Source organism: Malurus melanocephalus, unplaced genomic scaffold (assembly GCF_030028575.1).
Source record: "Malurus melanocephalus ecotype Western Australia unplaced genomic scaffold, MMel_1.1 scaffold_835, whole genome shotgun sequence".
Lineage (NCBI taxonomy): Eukaryota > Metazoa > Chordata > Aves > Passeriformes > Maluridae > Malurus > Malurus melanocephalus.
In genome coordinates this window covers 41,839-48,596 of record NW_026624067.1, presented here as the reverse complement: position 1 = coordinate 48,596, position 6,758 = coordinate 41,839, and the positions used below count along the sequence as shown (strand labels likewise).

Here is a 6,758-nt window from a genome sequence, read left to right as displayed (position 1 = left end):
GAGCGGGTTCTCTCCATAACGCCAGGACCCTTTCGCCCGCCCACGCCCCAGAAAAAAGCAGAGGTTGAGGTTTAAATGCCGATGGGAACGCARGGGTTTGGGTTCTCTCGGGACGTGCGGACTCGCCGGGGCAGCTGCGAGTCTGGAAGATGACTCAGAAAAGTCGGTCAGCAAAATTTGAGGTAGTGTCTGGGCAGATGTTTAAAAGATAGCCCTGCTATTTTAATGATACTCCTTACTGGYCTTGTGGAACACCAAGTGCTGTATTACTTTCAAATACTAAGGCGTTGTCCTCCAGAATCTCCAGTCACCTTCGTTGTGAGTTCAACCAGAAAAGCAYCAGATTTTCWGTATTATTGCACTGTCATTTTTCAGCGGGAGACCTGAGCCATAGGCTGATCCCTCACAGCACAACCCAGCACAGTACAGTTCATACTTTGCAGTTCACAGCCCTTTGATGGAAAATTTCACCAAAATTTACTCATCCTCTACGGGTTGCATGGACAAGCCGCAGAACACATTCCTAAGTTCCATGGAAAAAATTATGACACAAAAGAAGCAATGTTTTTTACCTTAGTTTAAAAAAAATAAAAAAAATAAATCACAAAGCCACATTGTCTGGAACATGAAAAAAACTTTGCTGCAGTGAGGAATGAGGGAATATACTAAACTGGAAAATCCTGTAGTTCACAAGGGTTGGGCTGGCCGACTTAATAATTGGCTTTTTCCTTCCCTCTCTAATGAGAACTGGAGCATTCTCACACGTAGGTACTAATACCTCAACACTCTGTGAAGCAGGGATATTAAAACAAGGGGTTTGGGTGTCTGTGCATGTTGTGCTTTGCAGAATCACCCTTGTCTGAGTACCTGAAGGTCTTCAAAACACCAAAAAAAAACGTAGTTTGAACATGTTCATCCTCAGATTGGTGTTCACACTGGGCTAATCTCCTCAACTTCAGTCAGTCCAGAATGCWGCAGGAAGATCAAATGACAGGAGTCTCCTGAACCTTTGCAGGTACCATGGAGAAGCTCAGCACCATTTTTCACAAGCTTCAGATTTTAATACAATTTAAATAAAACCAGCAGGCTTTGTATTAAAAAATGTTAACTTTAAATCTATCAGTTTATGCAAGGGTTCCTAAATTCAGTAATTCTTCTCTTTAGAAAGAACAGACCTGCAGGTCCAGCCAAACAAAGGACATCCACATGTGATTATTACTCATAAGCACTGTGTGTTCTGGTCAGGCTTAGCCCTTCTGCACAGGGCTTCTCTGACCTGCTCAGTGTCTCCTCTTAGCAGTTGGCTTCTTCATTTGACACTTAACAGGACAAGTGTTTGCAGCTCTTGTGTTAYGTATCTGTTTATTAATCATGCCACTATCACATAATCCTTTCCTTGTACATGGGGTAAACACGCTGCTCCAAACCCTGGATTTCTGCAGAAAACATGGGAAAACAGCTTCACCAGTCTCCAGCCACTCCATTTTTCTGGCTCAGCCCACTCACAACTGCGTGCCTGTCCTACACTTGCCAATACCCCACTTCTTATCACAGGGAGTATAAACCAGCTGTCATATAAGGCGTAAGAATTTCAGCTCCATTTCTAGGGGCTGCTTGTCTACTCATGCCATACATGGAAAAAAAAAATCATGAGTCACTTCTTTTCTGKTTTTTGTGGGCTTGGTTTAGTACTGACTGATGTTGGGGTAGTCTCTAAGTCCCACCTCTCAGCAGTGCTGCTTGGGAGAAAAAAGACAACAAGCAGCAGTGAGAAAAATGCATATTCACAGCTGTAGAGAGCAAAGGGTATTTACAGGAGATGGAGTGGAAATATCTAYTATTATTTTAGAAGCTTTGTAAAGTTCTCACTTCAGTTTGCAAGCATACAAAAGGAACTGAACCCCACATTTATTTCATTCTATCCTCTCAGCGCATTTAATTCTGAAAATGTGTTACTTCACAAAAGCAAAGGTTTTCTAATGAGCAAATCAGGTACGTGGCATTACACTCTCTTGTCAGGCATGGCTTTTTAAAAGAACCTCGACTTTCTGCTTCATTTCTCCAGAATTTTGCAAGCCTCTCCTGCATCTGACACTGGGTGGCTGAGAATTCTGAACTCAATAATTATTCATCTCTCATTATCAACAAAGGCCTTTGGATTCCAGAATTTCAGTCATCAGCAACTGAGGTCTGAAGGGCACTGCTATGGTGACATCTCATTAAAACTTTGAAAAGACCTTCTCTGAGTTCAGATAATGTGGAAGCTTGATTTGTCCATCCAGATGGACATATGCCAGCACCCCAAACTGCTTACAAAGAAAATCCCTTATAAGAATTCTCAAAGAGCAGCAAAATATGCTGACGTGGAAGGACACTGCATGCATAAGGTGGGCAGTTTTCTTTGAAGCTTTTTATAAACCATTGTYCCAAAAAATATTCATACATGCATATGTAAAAGCAAAGGAATGTCTTAATGAGTAGGTTATATTGCATTGAGTCAGACAAAAGTTCAATAAAGCAAAAATTAAGATTGCCTGTGAAACCCAGTTTGGTACCTGATGTGTATAATACAGCCAGCCCCCAAAGCTTTTGTGTTCTATTCTTGCAATTTTAGCCCATTCRCTAAACACAGGGACAAATACACTTTAATTAAACTTTAATTTCTGCAGAAAMCCATACTCAGAATTGGGAACATTACTGGGCAATGGCAACAAAGTCAGTGAATCTATCTCTGATTTAACTACACTCACTCCATAATCCCATCTCAAAAATTCCCATTTTTCACTACCTGTGACTCTTTTTCCTAAATTTCTCCCCACCACTTAGCTTCTCATCCTCTCATTTTTCTTCTAATTCTTGCTGCTTTTCAAAGCTCTTTCTAGAATTCAGGTTACTGTTTCTAAATCTCCTATTTGTTTTCACTCCCTTCAGGAAACCACTCCTGCAGTATCACTGATAATGAAATATCTCATATGATAATATATATCTTTACCCCTTTCATAACACTGGAGAATGCTGACTCCAAACACATCAACAGCTGCTGTGATTTTCAACGTACCTAAAGGAAAGCCAGAGCAATCTCTGTGTTGAGAAGCTGGAGAGTTGCATGGTGATGTAAGGAAAGGGATGAATCAGGTTTTGTTTGGTGAACAAAAGCATCACAGTTCTTTCCCAAGATCCCTTGCCAGTGGAGCATAATCTAGAATAYAAAGAATCGAAGTAAATAAAATAAAAATCATTGGGCTGAATAGTGGCAGAAGAATAACAATTGCATTCAGGAGGTGGAAAATCATATGGTACAYGGGTACAAGCCTCTGGTATTTATAGCATGTCACAGTGCCAACAGTCACTAACTAATCGTGAATAAAAATCCTGTAAGGAAACTACATAAATAATTTTCTAACTTCCCCTTTACTGATAAAGCAGCTGAGACAGAGACTGTGTAAGTGATACACTGAAAATGTGCTTCACTTCAAACTGGACACATTTCCATKTCTCCAGCCAAGCTGGCAGCTCCTAAAACATTATTGAACTCTGGGAATGCGGCGCTCGGAGTTGTGCCCGGAGTGACAGTGACTCAGAATCACAGGGAGCACTCAAATGCTGCATTTCTGGGGCACAGGGATGGCAGTGGCCAGCACACCCCGCTGGCTGCTCTGCTGCAGTCCCTGGTGATGAGCAGGGCAGGAGGCTGCACACGGGGCTGCAAACACTTGGATGGKATCAGACTCCTCAGACATCACTGCCTCTAGCACCTGCTCAGAATAAATTACAAAACAGACAAAGGGGTCTGGGAAAAAGCAATCAGGTATCATTTGAAATAGTAAAAAGAGGCATGAGGTGAAACCAAAAACTATAAAACAGACTAAGAGTAGAATAAACTGGTACCAAAATAGATTTTAAGGATTCTTTTATTCCTTGTAGAAAACATGGGCTCTGTTCTAGATTTTTTCCAAAAGTGGGTTCAATTTGGAAATGGGGTAGAGAGGCTGGTGCATATTCAATTGAGCTTTCTAAACCAAAAAGCAATTTGGGGAAAAAAAAACCAAAAAACCAAAAAAACCCAAAACTTTTAAGACCTTGAAATCTGTGCTGTTGACCCCTTCAYAGTCTGCAGCACATTAACATTTGTACTGACTCTCCCCCATTAGTCACTGAATAAACAAATAATTYGCATCTCTCAGCCCTGCCATGTCATCACCTTTTGCTTTCCAACTCCTTCTATCACAGAGATGTGATCTAATCGCTTAATTCTCAAAGCAACATTTTTAGCTTTCCACAGGGTTTCCAGCTTTAAATGATGATTTTAAAGGACTGTGACCCAGCATCTCCCAGAGCTGCTAGTGGGAATTTTGCTCTTATATGCAGCACGAACGGCAATTTAGGAGATGAGCTCCTGGGCTTCAGTACTTATGCACAGGAGCATATTGCACAAAAGACTCAGAAATGCGTGATGTGAACATGAGGCACGGGAAAGGAGCCAGCAGGCATCAGTCTGACATGCAGGCACTTCTTTTATTTCACCCTGGAGCATGCCAGGATGTAGCAGTGCACATCAAGGTGAAAGGGAATGTGTATTTGCTTTAAAATTTCCCTAGTGCTCTTCCTTCCTCCTTGCCCTGCTAATTTATCACAGTGCAAACCCAGAGAGTCACACCACGAAACACATTCTTCAGTTGAAATATTGTGCTGTTTGGACTTTGAATGGTAATTATATGGTTTTAGTCAAATTACTTTGCCACTKTGCATTTAGTAACATTAGGATTGAGCACCACCATGTGTTTCAGAGCTAAGTAAAATGATGTATTTATCTGCACCACATGAATGTTGTCAGGATCAGGGCATCTTTCAAGGATACCAAAACACAAGCATCAGACCAGAAATTAACTATGCATACTTATACTTTTTCATATTACTCCTCAAAGAGAAAAAAAAAACCCAAACCCAAAACTCTACTGCACTCCTTTTCAAAAGGCCAAGCAGAAAGAATAAAAAATAATTTTAACAAAATTACAGCTACAGACACAATCACACTAGATGTCATTTTTGTAGTCTGAATTTTAAGCAGGGCTSGAGGGTGCATATTTTCACGACAGGGTGTGACTTTAATTACCAGTTGCTCTTTGGAAGCTTTCCAGCGCTACTGTAACACGCTGCTTCTGTGCAGAGGACAACAGTGTGTCATTCAAGCAAAAACCAAACCCTTGGTGATTGGAATACAAGCAGAGTGACTGGTTCAATGTGGATTTACGTGCAGTCAGGAACTAAACTTGACGAGAACAATCATTGAAGTGGTCTCAAATTTGTACCACTCTTCTGAAAACCAAAGTGGTGTTTTTACACTAGAATGTGAATACAGAATATACCGAAAGTATATATCCAGGTATGATCTCAGGAGAGAAATCAGGCTTCTGCCATTTCTGCTTATACTGCCCTTCTCCACTGACATTCCCAAGAGCAGGAATGGCTCTGCCAAGTGCCAGCAGGCGTTCTGAAGGAAGTTGTACTCAGTGTGGGGTTGTTTACCTCTGCTCCTTTGTTCCCTTCCCTGCTTGTTACCAAACTAAACTGAGAGAAAAATTATCCAACCTCTCAACACAACAAGACTGAAGGTAATGGAGTACTGRAACCTTCACTTCCTTCCTCAGATTTAACAGTCTCCACTGACACCAGGTGGAACCAGTCTCTGTCACCTCCACGTGATTTCACATAAGAAACTTTACGATTGAGTAATCCTCTTCCCTTTACATTACTTCTGCAAAGCGGAACAGGTGAGTGAAAAACGCCATTTCGGGGTAAAATGGACAATCCATTGTCCAAGCACAGAATCACTGCAACTGAATCCAGTTCCCAAGAACTCCAACAGCAGCCGAGAAGTGACCCTTSATTCAACACACATATTATGCCTGTAGAGTTGGCTTACGAGCAGAGAGTTTTAARTCATAGAATTATGGAATAGTTTGGGTTGGCCTTAGGGGTCATTTACTTCCAAACACCCAGATATGGGAAGACACTTTCCCCTGAAGTTGCTCAGAGCTCCATCCAACCTTGAACAGTTCCAAGGATGGGACAGACACAGATTCTCTGGGAAACCTGTTCCAGGACCTCATTACCCTCACAGAAAAGAATTGCTTCCTAATATGCAGTCTAATCCTACTCTCAGTTTGAAGCTAATTCCTCCATGTCCTGTCACTCCAGGCCAATGCAAATAGTATCTTTCCATCTTTCTTGTCGTCTCCCTTCAGATACTGGAAGGCTGCAATTAGATGACCATGAAACCCTTCCTTCTCCAGGCTGAACATTCCCAATTCTCCCAGCCTCTCCTCACAGCAGAGCTGCTCCATCTCTCTGATTATCCTGCTGCCTGCTCTGTGCTCYCTCCAGCAGCTCCACGTCCTTTCTGTGTGGGACCCCAGAGCTGGAGGCAGCTCTGCAGGTGAGGCTTCAGATCCCTGGATAAAACAACCTCCTCTCATAGCTGACAACGGAACAGAGACACTCATGGCATCAGCTGCCCGTGAGAGCCGCCTCTGCGGCCTCCACGGGGCCGCGGTGCAGCTCGGGGGGCGAGAGCTCCGCGGTGCCGTGCCTTTCCCTCCGGTTTCCTGCGCGACCGCGCCGGGAGCAGCCCCACGGAGCTCTGTTCCCCCGCGGCCGGGGCACGAAGCGCGGCATCCTCCGCCCTCACCGCACTCTGCCCGGGCTCCCCCGCCCTCACCGCGCACCGCCCGGGCCCCGCTCTGCCCCGCCGCTCCCCG

At 43.4% G+C, this 6,758-nt stretch overlaps 1 protein-coding gene across 4 annotated transcripts in view; it reads right to left on the bottom strand.

Moving 5' to 3' along the window:
- Positions 1-6,694, bottom strand: part of RNF145 (ring finger protein 145) — a 51,642-nt gene extending 44,948 nt beyond the window's left edge. Inside the window, exons 1-2 of one of the 4 annotated variants that reach the window (XM_057385500.1) lie at positions 5,590-6,694; positions 3,059-3,199 (exon numbers count right to left, since the gene is read on the bottom strand). The gene's annotated coding sequence lies outside the window, so the exon portion shown is untranslated. Of the gene's footprint in view, positions 1-3,058; positions 4,663-5,113; positions 5,362-5,589 lie in introns of those variants that run through there. The other 3 variants (XM_057385501.1, XM_057385505.1, XM_057385499.1) reach the window with 3 other exon arrangements.
- Positions 6,695-6,758: the final 64 nt, after the last annotated feature.